At 37.7% G+C, this 15,306-nt stretch overlaps 1 protein-coding gene across 2 annotated transcripts in view; it reads left to right on the forward strand.

Moving 5' to 3' along the window:
- DIAPH2 (diaphanous related formin 2) overlaps positions 1–15,306 on the forward strand; it is an 889,270-nt gene that overhangs the window by 759,296 nt on the left and 114,668 nt on the right. The gene's annotated exons all lie outside the window — the stretch shown is intronic.

The raw sequence follows: 15,306 nt of genomic DNA on the forward strand, positions 1-15,306 counted from the left end.
AAGTTTACAGGAGAAGGAATAGAGGATTAGAGAAGTAGCTTGGCCAAGGTCACAGCTAGTGAGCAGTTGAATCCGAATCTGAACACCAGTTGTAATTTGTCTAGTTTGTCTAGTTTGTCTAATTCCAAACCACACGCTCTGCTATTTCCTTGCAACGTTGCCTTTCACTTGAGGGCTCATGCAAAAGGTTTATGAGATCACTCAGATTTTCTTCCGTCATACTCCTAGGAACACTTGTAGCTGAATTTTTAGTTCTGGCCTCAAATAAGACTAGTAACACCACTACATTTTTAAAGAATTGAGTGATTAATTTGTGGAAATAGTCACTGGAATACTTATAAGAGTTTTCAAATCATAGAGTTGAAAATTCATGCTGTGCTCTAGGCATTAGTGACCCTGAGTCATCTCATGCAGGTAGATATATATCCTTTTCTTAAAGATCTCTGGTGAAAAACACTTCACGCTTTTCCATAGTAATTTACTTCACTGCTGAAAAGGCTTCCATTGTTAGGGCTAATGACACTATGTCCAGTTCCAGTGAATTAAGCCAATAAAATAATAATCCCTTTGAAAATTATAATCTTCAAAGGGTCCCTGGAAATTACTCATAGGAAGTTTCCATGATTTTGCCATTTCTCTAGGAGAGGATGTTAGGTGTGAACACTTAACTGATCAGGCCTTGGATGGGTCACAAAGAGATTTTTATTTTGCATTTGGATTCCCTTTATGGTTTAAATCACAGATCTCTACCTTAAATGTAAATGAATGAGATGCTGAGGATTGGCATAAGTTTTAAAATTGTCACAGTATCTCTAGTATTAGCAAAATGCTTGGCACAGAAGTGATCAAAAATTATCTATTGAATGAGCAAATGAATTTCTCCAACTGATACTACTTCATTAGGCCTTTCTTCTACTTCTCCATAAATGAATCCTGCTAATTCATGTTCCTCTATCTTGGTTCATTTTATTTCCCTCACCTGGAGTTATCTTTTCTTCTCTTCTCCATCTATATTAATCCAGCTCGTTCTTTCTGGTACAATTAGTCGATACATGGGTCCCGTTCTGACTGTTCTACTGTCACAGAGTCATGTCCCCCTCACCCCTGTTCTTTTAGCCCACATGGGCTGTCCTACATGCTTTAGCCCTTTACTGTATTATTAGCCAGTCTTTTAATATTTTTATCCTTGTTTCTCCAACCATTATGAAAAGTGGCCATGTTTGACACTATTTTCTCTCCCCTACATAATAATTTAAATATAGACTAGACCAGGAGTTGACAGACTTTGGCCTACAGGGCAAATCTGGCCCCAAATATAAGAATGAGTTTTACATTTGTAAATGGTTGAAAACAATAACAAGAAGAAGAATAAAGTTTTCTGAGCTATAGCCATGTTCATTCATTCATCTATTGGCTATGGCCACTTTGGGGCTACAGCAGTAGAGATGAACAGTTGTGACAGAGACCCTATGGCCCACAAAGCCTGAAGTACTTCCTACCTGGCCCTTTACAGAGAAAGTGTGCCAAGTGCTGGAGTAGACCGTCAGTGAGTACTTACTGGTTAAATAATTCAATATCTTATGACTCTTCCATTATGAAACAAGATACTCTGAAAGGATTGGTAATTATGTTGTCTTACCTTACATTAAACAATAAAAGCAACCTTTGGAGCACAGATCATTCTTGCCTTTTACTTGCTGAAGTACAATTTTTATTTTCTCCCTCTCCAGTAAACTGACATTGTGCCCTTAGCAGCTGGAAACCTTCTCAACACATGCAGAACCTCTTCCTGTGGAGATTTTTAAGAACAGGGTAGATGATTATCATTCTGGGATAGACTAAATAACCTCCAGTATTGTGCAGCCCAGTGATTCCTGGAATCTCCTCTATGTGGAAACCTTGCTTTACTACAAATGAGAAATTTGATTTGTGAAAATGAAGTCTTATCCCCAACAACTCCCTGATTCTCTTTTGCCAGAACCCTCACCCCTCCACTTTGGGTTTAATCTCGTTCTTTTAATTAAATATGAAATCATTAAAGTTCACAGAGTTTAAACCCAGCAGGTTTGATTTAGTGATAAAAATCTATGGTTTGTCAGCATTTCAAGGCATAATCCTGCCTTCAACCTTATCTGACAGGTAGTCAGCCTAGCAGGTCTGAGGATGAAAACCAGAGCATCTCATCTTTTCAGGCCTGACTTGCTTTGGAGGCATAGTTTACAATTGCGCTCTAGAAAATGAGTAGGATTAAATAAGGAGAAAAGGCCCCCTTTGGCTTTGGCACAATTAATTCGTTTAGTATGCAGTCGTGGGTGACTAGGCCTGCGATGTGCATAGGTATATTTCAAATGGGGGAGGGGGAATCCCCCAAACATAGCCTATTTGATTAATGTAAATTATTCTTTACTCACTGAATATGTAAAGTATGTAAATTTAGTCTTGCTGTCAAAAGGTAGCTTTGTGCCATTAGTTTCTGCAGCAGACAAGGCCTACTGCATATCCCATACTGCATTTGCAGAGAGGTAATGCTAATGACAGCTTGAGCACTTGCCTTAATGAGCCAGAAAGGTGTTCTTTTTTATTCGTGTTTAGCTACTTAGAGTCATCTAAAATAGAGATTATCTGTAGATATTAAAGAGTGAAAAAAGGCATGGGTTATCTTATTAATGTGTTTCTCCAAGCACGTTAAGAATGAACCATCAATCAGTTCTTTGCCAAGAAAATGGCTTATTGACAGAGCTATATAGGTAGGTGATATGCCATCTTGAAATGAAAGTTTTAGATTCTAATTATTGTGCTAGCTAAGTAAATACAGTTGTCAAGCTGCATCTCCCAGTAATTTAGGGAAAGGTTGTAGGGCTTCCTGAATTGATCACAAAATACCATTAGTATTCCAGAGTGAACAACATGACCCATTTAAAACAATAAAGCACTGTACATGAGTCATCAGGAAGACATTAGAAATCCACCTACGTGCACCATATTCCATGTAAAATTCAGCTCAATTTCAGCTTTACTTTGTGTTGTTAGAACCCAGTACATAAATACTTAAGAAATTCCCTGTCATCTAAGTCTTTCTTTCTTTTTCTTTTAATTTTTATTTATTTATTTTTGGCCGCGTTGGGTCTTCGTTGCTGCGCGGGCTTTCTCTAGTTGCTGCGAGAGGGGGCTACTTCTCACTGCATTGCGCAGGCTTCTCATTGCAGTGGCTACTCTTGTTGTGGAGCATGGACTCTAGGCGCACGGGCTTCAGTAGTTGTGGCTCGCAGGCTCTAGAGCGCAGGCTCATTAGTTGAGGCGCACGGGCTTAGTTGCTCCATGGCCTGTGGGATCTTCCCGGACCAGGACTCGAACCCGTGTCCCCTGCATTGGCAGGCGGATTCTAACCATTGCGCCACCAGGGAAGTTCCTAAGTCTTTCATTTTAAGTGAAGTGTTCATATTTTCTCATTGATTTCATTCTACCTGGAGATAAGTCACAACACATTAACATAAAGATGGAGAAAGTCATGTTCGAATTTTGGGTTAAGTCATGAACTATATAAATACCCAGAATTTACTATGGTGTTTTGATTTGGTTAAAAACTATAGCTATAGCTGTACTTCTCACACGGAGTCAAGAGGAGTAGTGGTTTAACACATTAGTGTTGTGGAAGTGTAAATTTACACATCAGCCACTCCCCTGAGCTAAAGATTTGTGTAAACTGGCAAAGTTCAGCTTGGGCTTGTGACAGAAATGTAATAGTGAGCACGTAAACACTCTAAGCTAAAGTTCCTCTCTGTCACCATTGTGTACAGCCGATGCCTGCATCTTGCCTAATCTTAATTAAATTGTATGTCTCCTGGGTCTGAGGACTGAAATTCTGAAATTCAACCAATATTTAAGGGCTTAAAAGGTGCTTTTGTACAGAACTTGTACTATGAGATATGACTTCAAAAAAACCTGGGCTGTAGAATTAATTTATTTTGATTGAATGAGTAGTACTTTATAAGAAACTAAAAATAGAACTAACATATGACCCAGCAATCCCACTACTGGGCATATACCCTTAAAAAAAACCCCATAATTCGAAAAGAGTCATGTACCACAATGTTCATTGCAGCTCTATTTACAATAGCCAGGACATGGAAGCAGCCTAAGTATCCATTGACAGATGAATGGATAAAGAAGATGTGGCACATATATACAAAGGAATATTACTCAGCCATAAATAGAAATGAAATTGAGTTATTTGTAGTGAGGTGGATGGACCTAGAGTCTTTCATACAGAGTGAAGTAAGTCAGAAAGAGAAAAACAAATACCGTGTGCTAACACATATATATGGAATCTAAAAAAAAAAAAAACGGTTCTGAAGAACCTAGGGGCAGGACAGGAATAAAGATGCAGACGTAGAGAATGGACTTGAGGACACGGGGAGGGGGAAGGGTAAGCTGTGACAAAGTGAGAGAGTGGCATGGACATATATACACTGCCAAATGTAAAATAGATACCCAGTTGGAAGCAGCCGCATAGCACAGGGAGATCAGCTCAGTGCTTTGTGGCCACCTAGATGGGTGGGATAGGGAGGGTGCGAGGGAGAAGCAAGAGGCAGAGGATATGGGGATATATGTATACGTATAGCTGATTCACTTTGTTATAAAGCAGAGACTAACACACCATTGTACAGCAATTTTAATCCAATAAAGATGTTAAAACATATATATATATATATATATATATATATATATATATATATATGTATCCTTTTTAGGTTAATCCATTGTGTTAGAAAGAAAAAGTTATGCAAGTGAATCATTTCTATAGTGTTCAGAAGGTGAATTAAATAATTACAAATTGAAGTACATTTCGATTTCAACTGTCATGTGAAATTATATTTTCCTATCAATGTCTTCTTGAAATCTCGCATTGATTTCGGTGTGTGTGTTTGACCACTGAAGTAAAGTGTAGGGACTATTATAGAATTTAGATTTAATGCCAAGGTAATCGGTACTTTTTCCAATTACAGATCTTCATGAGGTTTCTAATGAAAAAAATACTAAAAAGCTTCTCATCTCAGCTACATCATAAATGACCAAAAACTCAGCTCTCCAGGCATAAGTCACTGATAAGTGGAAGAGTGACTCTTCTAGTTAGTCAATCATTTGTGGAGTTTTCCAAAGTTAGCGTGCATCGTAACTTTCTTATCAGGAGAAAACATTTCATGAGAATTCATCTTTTGGTATTGTTACGAGTGTGTAACTATCCCCAAAGAATCATGACGTGCATACACTTACAGCATTCAATTCGTGAGGCTTGTTGCTAGTAAAGTCAAAAATTCTATTCCACAGTTATACACTCATGGAGGTGGTAATTGTCAAATTTTATTCTTTTTTCAAAATCCCAAAGAAAATGTGGCATTCTACTATGTCTCCGAATCTCTGAGTATGTAAATTCATTTATGTTAATCTGTAACACATTATTTGGTTTCTCTGCAGCTCTGTTTTCAAGCTGATCGTGGTAAAATTTGTGTTAATTCCCATCTAGGCATATAGGTGTACTGGAAATCACCTAATTTGAAGTTGCAGTTCTTAGAGTTAGCTCTAAGAAATGTAATTATGTAAAGGATATTTTGAATGAAATATTGAATAAATTAGTGGAAACATAGTTAATTTTTCAATACATCCCAAAATAGTAAGCTTGGAAAGTGGTGCTTTTCTACTTTAATTTTAGTCCTGTACATTTTATGGGCAAGAAACAAGCTTGTGCCTATATTAGGCAAGTCAGATGAAATGCTAGTTCCATTAATTCAGAGAAACTAGGCTCGTTTGATGATGATTTAATGCTGGTTAAAAAATAACAAGATAAGCAAATTCTTGCTTCCTTCCTATAATTTTTTCTTATTTTTTTCCAGTTTTTTTCTTGGTTTGTTAAATCTTCAGTTAGGTTGTGATAAGAATGCCATGGGACCTCACTGTTCTTTAACGCTAGTGATTGGTTATTTTTAATTCCGTTCTTGGTAGTCGCTTTTTAAATATCAAACCTTTTTCTGTAAAAGGAGAAAGGAAAAGAAGAGCTGTGACTGACAGTGCCTTGCAAGCATTCCAGCAGTTAGTTGTATCTGAAGTAGGCAATGCACCTTTTGTTTTTTCCTTTAGAATCAGTTAATAATGCTGTGTATTTCCTTTTGGAAACAGGGAAGAGTGAACCCCGTATGACAGTTCTCTTATCTGCGACAGATCTATAATTCCTAAGTCCTTCCTCCCAGCCTCTGCCCTCCTTGGGGGCTACTTCTCCCTGATTCGTTTGTGGTCATCAGAGAATTACACCAGGCAGAATAACAAGGTCATGAAAGCCTGTCTTACCTTTCTACTGTAAAGGTGTTGCTTCCCCAGACGACTGAAACTTGACCTACACCTGTGCCCCAGGAAAAGAAAGGTCAGGGAGTCACTTTGCTTTCTGGGAGGCTTCAGAGATTGGCACAAAGGAGAGGAGGAGGAGCCTTGGCATCTGCTTCAGAATTGCATGCAACTGCTAAACTTCGATCAAATCTTTCTATGGCACATCATCAACATTCAGTGTATACCTCGTATATGAAAGCCGAATACTAGCCGTTGTGGGGTTTCTTTAAAATTGTGCCCTTCATTTGTTTCTTTTGCATGTTCTATTTCCCCAATTAACTTTGTGAGCCCTGGGCAAGTTAACCTCTCTGGGCCTCAAAGGCCTCATCTTTAAAATTAGTGGTGTAGAATAGATGATCTTTATGATCCCTTACCTTGCGAACATTCTATGCAGTGAAACCTCAAGGCTGTAAACTATATGAGAGTAGGAGCCAATTTTTTTTTTTTATCATTTTTTATCTCCCCACAGGGCCTAATGTAGCTTTGAGTTCACTACCTTGCTCCCACTATGTGAAGTATAGGATAGATTTTAAAGACAGCTCTAATGAGTACTAAACTAGTTTAGAAATTAGACATTCCATTTTATTTGAAAGTCAGGTTATTTATTAGGTGTACATGTCATACGAACTTGCATGTTTCAAAAGAAAAAAAATTGTGGTAAATGAATCATTGGGATGGGATCATGTAATCCTATTTAGAGGAATAATACTTTAATAACTGGCTCCGAAAGGGTTGTTGATTGAATTGCATCCCCCCAAAAAGATATGTTGATGACCTAACCTCCCCGGTACCTGTAAACATGATCTTATTTGAAAATAGGGTCATTGTAGATGTAATAAAGTTAAGATGAGGTTGTACTGAATTAGTGTGAGCCTAAATCCGATGACTGTTGTCCTCATAAGAAGGCCATGTATGGACACAGAGACCCACAGGGAGAATGCCATGTGATGATGGAAGCAGAGATTGGAAGGATGCAGCTACAAGCTAAGGGATGCCAAGGTTTGATGGCACCCAGCAGAAGCTAGGAGAGAGCTCTGGAATAGATTCTCCTTCAGAGCCCCCAGTAAGAACCAACCTTGCCAGCACCTTATTTCATACTCTACCCTCCAGAGCCAGGAGAGAAAATATTTCTGTTGTTTTAAGCCACTCGGTTTGTGGTAATTCATTGCAACAGCCCTAGGAAACTAATATAGAAGGTTTGGACACTAGTCTAGGAAGAGTCCCCAAGGGATACAGCTCCAGACCACCGTAGGACATCCACCCTCAGCCTAGGACGTCATTATAAATCTAGATGGAAATTGACCATTAAGATATCTTTGGGGGCAACTCAGAATTCCTTAAAAGATCAGGAACTATCAATCGTCTAAAAGCTCTAATCAGCCTGAACTAGAATCCTATTTGTTATAGCTATTACTGGTCCCTTGAAAGCCACCTTTGACCCAGGATTTCATACCCACAAGCCTAAGGGTGAGAAGCAGAAAGACTGTGCCGTAGTGTTCTCATCCATTTATTGATATACCTTTTTCTACTTTATGCAGGTTTTCTGTGTCCATTTTTAGTTAACCATTTATACACTTAGATACTAAGGATCTTTGAGCTCAGAAATACTTTTTCAAAGAATGAACAATGAATAAATCAATTTAAGCTGTTTACTTGCTCATGTGGAATAACCTCTTTCCTACTCTCTACCTATGAAAACCTCATCCATGCTTCCACTCTGTGTAGCTCAGATCTCATCTGAAGGCATCATCAACCACCCTATTTTGAAATAATCTGCTTCCCACAATTACATAATTTATGCTTTCTATGTAATTCACTTGGCATTAGCAAGTAGTATCCTTTGTTATAGTTTTTTTTTTTTTTTAATATCTGTGTGACTTATCTCTTCAATTGGATGTTCTAGAGGATAGGGGTTATAATTCATACTCTTGTATCCCTATCCTACACCTGCAGTACACAAAGAGCAGTATATGCATGTCATAAAATAGGTTGCGATAAGTATTTTTCAATTATGGTGGGCTAATTCTGACAGAATCAACAACTTAATTCAGCAATTAACTGATTCGAGGCATAACCTTACACAACTCATCATTATTTGACTAAATCAAGACAATCTGTCTTCTAAGACCCTGGTACAGAATTTCTGGTTAATAGTGGTTGGCATAATTAATTCTCTTGCCTGTTATTTTCAAGTTACGTTATTGCTCCGAAGTCATTTTTAAAAGCAGTATTTATAATATAATTGGTAAAAGTATGGCATCATTGGCCAATGAAAGGAATTGCTTCTAGTTTCAGAAAAGAAACTAAAGCACTGTAGTCTACTAGAAATTGCAGGCCTCCCCACCAAAGTGATGGATTCATGATCACATAGAGCATTAGGAAAGCTAGTTATAGTTTGCTTAAACCAGTCTCTCTCTTTATGGCATCCTCAATCTTTTTAAACAGCTAGGATATAATAACACTTTAAAAATTAAAGTATTTCCCATAACCAAAAACTTGATATGAAATGAGCAACATTAAGCACAAAACAATTGAAGCTTCAAACACTGGAACCGGCAAGAATTTTAAACAGCCCAAATGAATAAGGATGCAACATTGTCTTGTTTCTTCAGGTGTAGTCATAATCAGGCTTAGAGGTTAGCAGGAAGAGATTTTATAGCAATAATGGCTCCCAGTACCATTTTTCTCTTGTAACTTTGACTCACAAAGGTGAAGCTTTTATTTGAAGATTTGATACAATGCAGCTGCAGACAGCAGCGGGAAGAATTTGGCCGAAAGGCTGGACCGTCTCAAACATCTGTGAGAGAGGGAGAGATGGAAAAGGAGAGACTGACTGGGAGAAATTGAGAGAGATGGAAAAGGAGGAGGGGAGGGGGCAAGAAAAAAAAAATTACATTACCAATGACAAATCAAAGCTGAAAGTTTGCCTGGCCTGTTGTCATTCACTGCCATTCATATTTAGAAAGCAGACTGCTGTGATAATTGATTTGATGGTCCAGCTTGAGTGGAAGCACTTCTGGGCATAGCAGGCCTCAGAGATGCCAAAAAAGAAGAAAAGGTGGGAATGAAATAATGCACTACTTTCTCCTCAGAGGCATGTGGCCCAGTTTTTAAGAACAGAAAAACATGCTTTGGGGTGGGGAGAGCAGAATGGGAAGGAAACCTAAAGAACTTAGTAATAAATACAAAAAATGACCATATAGCTCCAGTCAGATAAAAATAGGCATTCAAACCAAGACAATGAGGGGAAATATTTTACTGACAGGTGAATAATAGGGGAGCGTGGTGGAAATAATCTGATTTTTAACAGACTCTGTCCTTGGGAGTGCCTTTTTTGCTGTTCTTTTGTATGGGGACAAAAGTGATTCCTTTTCTAAAAAGCCTTTTAATTTTTTAAGCTTTTCATACTAGATTAATAGTTCAGAAGGAGAAAAAGAAAACAATAATTGAGACTGAAAAGCTATATATGTGCCTGGATTATCTAAACGTCACTGAATTTATTTCCATGAAGCAAAAGGCAATAATGAAGCCTGTCCTTAGATTTGTGTGTGGAGGGTGGTATTCGGCCACTGCTTCCTGCTGATATGAATAAGTTAGGAGACTAAAGTGCCAGTTGAAGGGGAGACTAGAAAGAGAGCCAGATTTTTTTTAAAGTACTGAATTCACTGCCTGACCTCTTAATCACAACTGCCAATTGGATTGTATGCCCTGTCATCAATTTGAGGACCTAAACAAAACCAAATAAAAGACACAGCTGTCAAAACACAAATTTTAATCAGAACCTGTTTGTCTTTTGAGAGAAATGTAGTTATTTATGTTCAAAAGTAGCTCACTCCTTTACTGTGTTCCCGTTCTCTCTTTTCTGCCCTCTCTTTCCTTCTACCTTCCTTTCTCCTTTCCCTCTTCTCTGAATTCCCTATCTACCTGCCTTTACTTAAACCTACAGAGAAAGCTTGTTGTTGTCTGGCCTCATTGAATCAGACTAACACTGTTTCATACATATGCAGTCATTATGCAAATATCAATACACTCACTTCACATCACATCACAATTTCTGTTCTCCTGGTAAGTTTCTCAGTTACAGTGAGACAGTGAGCATCGTAAGTTTTAGAAAAGGGAAAACAGTCTCAAATATATGACTTGTTTTAAAAAGACTCATATGAAATTAATATGGAGAAAGCAATGTTAGCTATGTCAGTATAATGGATGGTGGTATTTCTCAAAGTCTGTAAAAAAAAAAAAGTCAGCATGAGAGTTACCTGGGGGGCTTATTAAAATTTAGATTCTCGGACCCCACCCCAGATCTACTGAATCCCAGTATATGGTGCCCAGGAATCACATTTTAACAAGTGCCCCAGATCATTCTTGTGTGTACTACTGAAGTTTGAACACTAGAGACATAATGGTTAAAGAGCAGTGTTTAATCAGATAAACTGGATTCTGATCCATTTTTCACCATTACTAGCTGTGTGAACCTTGGTAAATTCCCTGGGCTCTCTAAAACCCAGTTTCCTCACCCATCATATGTTCATAACAATGCTTATTACCTAATAAGGTTGTTCTGAGGAGCAGATATGATAATTACTATAAAACACTTAACATGGTAGCTGGTGATTATAATACCAACATATAGTCCATATTGTTGATATTGTTTATCTTTTATGATTTAGAAATAGATTCTTTCCTATGAGTTGTTCATTTTGCCTTTGAAGTAAATATAAGGTTCTACTTCAATATTATATTAACCCGTACAGTACCTTTTTTTCTACAGTATTAAACTACACATTGTCTTTGAAAGTAAACAATAATTCATGAAAAGGAGAGCAAGAAACATAAAGGTTGGCAAAGGAAACAAAAGAAAAGGAAGAAAGGGGAAATGAGAATGAAATACAAAGATCAAGGAAGAGAGAACAGGAAAAGGCAGGGAGGGGAATATAGCTTTATTGGTGATCTGCTCTGTGCCAGCTATCGTAACAGATGCTGTAACACACATAACTCTGTTTCTTTCCACCCCATTTTAGTAGGAGGGCAACTGAGACTTGGTTAGGTCAAGTAACCTACTCAACTATTTTAAAACTTTACTTTTTATATTAATTTTGTTATTCTTTGCAAGTGTTAAATATTGTTCATCATCAAAATCTATACCATATGGGCTTCCCTGGTGGCGCAGTGGTTGAGAGTCCGCCTGCCGATTCAGGGGACACGGGTTTGTGCCCTTGTCTGGGAGGATCCCACATGCCGTGGAGCGGCTGGGCCCGTGAGCCATGGCCGCTGAGCCTGCACATCCGGAGCCTGTGCTCCGCAACGGGAGAGGCCACAACAGTGAGAGGCCTGCGTACCGCAAAAAAAAAAAAAAAAAACTATACCATAAATGTTTTAACAAAGCAGTTGTAACAGTGTTTTGCAAGTTTTACTTACTTAGAGGTCTAGATTAGGTTCCAGAAGATCTACGTTCAGATCATGAATTTATTATTCATTTACTTTTCATGGGATTTTGGCAATTTACTAAAGCATGTGGGAAAAATAACAAAGGTGACAATTTTCAACCATGTGTCTGCTTCAGATCTAGTTTATTATATTAAATTAGTATTTAAGCTCATTCGTTGTGGTATGGCTGACCTCATGTTGCTTGATATGATATTTATCCACAAACAAAATGATTCTTTTGCCATAGATTAAAATCAATGAACCAACCAAAGAAACAAAAAAGCACATAAATCATCCTGAAAGAGTCAGGACTGCTTCTCCTTTAAGCTATAGGATCCTCCAGTAACCAGTGCCTTCCCTTTATAATCACTCAAGTTTATTATGTGGGAAAGAGCAGCAGGCTTCAGAGGACTCCTATGGGTCTAAGGGACTGTGTGGCCCCTTGATCCCAGTTGATCCAGTAGCTGTGTTCTAAATCAGTATTCTGCCACAATCACTGATTTTAATTCTCTCCAGTTATACTCATTCATGGATTCTGTTCAGTGTAGAAAGCATTTTTCTTAACCAAATTAGCATGTTTTTAAATAAATGACATTGGATTCACATTATGTCCTAAATGAAAGAATAAACGTCTCTTTTATTTTTAAAGAGTTCCTTTATCTGACCAAGTTTCTTTTTTTATTCTTTTTCTTTTTTTTAATTTTTATTTTATATTGGTGCATAGTTGATTAACAATGCTGTGTTAGTTTCAGGTATACAACAAAGTGATTTAGTTATACATGTATCTGTTCTTTTTCAAATTCTTTTCCCATTTAGGTTATATTACTGTACCTTTTTCATGTCTCAAAGAGTTAATAAGATTAGTCATACCCATCAGTTCATGTTACCCAATAGGGAAACAAAACTATCTTAGACTACAATAATGGTACATGCTTACTCTCAGAGTAGAATATCCTTACTAATATTAACTGTATGTAGGCAACTGGTTATACATCTTATTCATTATGAATGTATAATTAAAGAGCATTAAGGTACTGAATTTATTGAGTGAGGGGGGAAAAAAACGCCTAGGATGTCAATGTGATACTGTAGACACCAGCAGCACCACCCATCTCACACCCAAAGATAGTCAAATATTATCATGTCTAAACAGGGAGAGTCTTTATCTTCATAGCATGGAATGGAGAAAAGATCATTGGAATTTTTTTCATATCTAATGCCAGTGCTTCCTAGCTCTGTATCTTAGTTCAGGCTGCTATTAAAATGAATGAATAAATAAATAAATAAATAAATAAATAACATAGACTTGGTAGCTTAAACAACAAACATTTATTTCTCACAATTCTGGGGGCTGGGAAGTCCAAGATCAAGGCGCCCAAGATCCCGTGTCTGGTAAGGGCTCACTTCCTGGTTTGTAGACAGCCAGCCTTCTCACCATGTTCTCACATGACTGACAAAAAGAGACAGAGAGAGAAACAGACAGAGACAGAGAGACAAGGAGAGAGATCATCTCTCTCATGTTTCTTCTTATAAGGACATTAATCCCTTTCATGAGGGCTCTACCCTTATTACCTAGTTACCTCCCAAAGGCTCCACCTCCAAAAACCATCCCATTGGGGATTAGGCTTCAACATAAGAATTTATGGGGGGACACAAGCATACAGTCCATAATAGTCTGTTACCTCAGACAAACCTCTTACCCCTAACGCCTCCTTGTATAAAATGAGGTTAAATCATATTTGCCCTACCTCAGAGCCTTGAAGTGAGAAGGAAATATGGTAATATATGTAGGAACAATTTGTAAACTGTTTAGTTCTATATCAATGTAAGGTATTACTTTATGCCTTTTCAAATGGACTGAAAGTCCATTTGGAAAATGTAGTTATCAACTTTTGACAGTGATTGCATTCTCATTTTCCAGGGAAGTCCAAAGAATTGATGAAATTAGAATTCTTCATTCATCAAATCCTTGTTGTGCCTTGCTGATTTTTGCTTGAGGTGACCAGATTTCATTGATGCATTTTTATACAGCTTTTGTTGAATATTCCTTGGTCCAAAAGCTTTCAGCTTTATGGCTTTGAAGCTCTAATTCCCTGATCAATGTCTGAACTTGTGAAGCTTAAAATTTGTCGTTTGGCATTGACTTATGCGTAAATTTGAGCCAAAACTCAGTGTCCTTTAAACATCTCGGGGCAGATTTTCAGCATGACCTCATTTTTACTGATATGGTTATGTATTTGTAAGTACAAATTGCCACTTTTGTCCTCAAGAGAACACAAAGTGGTCATTGCACCTGCCATGAGGTAATTGAAGGTGCAAGAAACCACTTCTACAGAAAGGTCTTTATAACACTCCCTTCCCCCAATACCCCTCCCCTCCCTTCCTCTGCATGTACAGACTGAGGAGGAGAAATAATGCTATTAGCAGGCTCTGAATAGAGGTCAGCATTCCTTCTCAAGAAAAATAAACTGCATCTAATTTGTGGTTCTTTTCTTAAAAAAGATATACACGAGATAGTCTGAGTAATTTAAAATTAAAAGTTGATGGAAATGGCTATGTCTTTGACAGTTATTTTGCTGCAATGTTATATACCCTTTAACTTAAGCAAATAAGTAGTTTTGACTATTGAAAAATAGCTTTTGAGATCAATTATAGAACTTACAGTACAGCTTTAGTTTTAGTTGCCTAAAACTGTATCCTCTGAGGTAGCTCAAGACCAAGAAAGTAGCATGTGGTTTGAATATGTCCTTCCTTGCACCAGTGTTCTCTGGGTCCTTTTTGTACTCTAGAGCTAGAAAAAATGAGAGAGCTATAAAAAATGAAGCCAAACTCAACCTACAGCTCACCTAAACAGTATATATGTTGCAACTGACTTATAAAATTAATCAGGCCAGGGGAAAACTTCCTAGCCTTTTTGTGAGACATTACTTGTGGCCATTCTAAGCATTGCCTGGAAATTATTTGCAGAGCTTGAGTTTACAGTTCTAGTGATATATATCCACATACGTTGTAGCCTGGCCTACTCAGATACTCCGGTGTCAGTTGGCAGTCACTTTTTTTCCCCTCAGAAACAACAGAGTGTTGTTTAAATGGGCAGTTTCCTTTACTTAGGTGAGTAATACAATTTAATGCAGGTTGATGTGCGCATTTCCCCTTGAATGACTAACTTACATAAGGCCATCTGGAATCCCCCCTCCACTCTGGCACTGTTAAAGCAAAAAAGGGTTTAAGTGTGGTGCTCAGGTAACTGACAGGGTCCCTGCAGGCTGTTTGGGACCTAATATAAAACCAAACACTCCCCACAGGCCACCAGTCTAAAGAATAAGAGACAGGAATTCCCACAATTAAGTTTTATTCATGAATTTGATGGAAAATGAGATCTTAGAAGGTGACTAAAAATGTATTCAAGATGATGAAAGGGAAAGAAAGAGAAAGGTGATAAAAGTCTTTGAAAGCATGTTTTCAAAGGAATGCTGTCGCGTATTAAATATACAGTTTGAA

This window comes from Leucopleurus acutus (genome assembly GCF_964270905.1).
Source record: "Leucopleurus acutus genome assembly, chromosome: X".
Classification (NCBI taxonomy): Eukaryota; Metazoa; Chordata; class Mammalia; order Artiodactyla; family Delphinidae; genus Leucopleurus; species Leucopleurus acutus.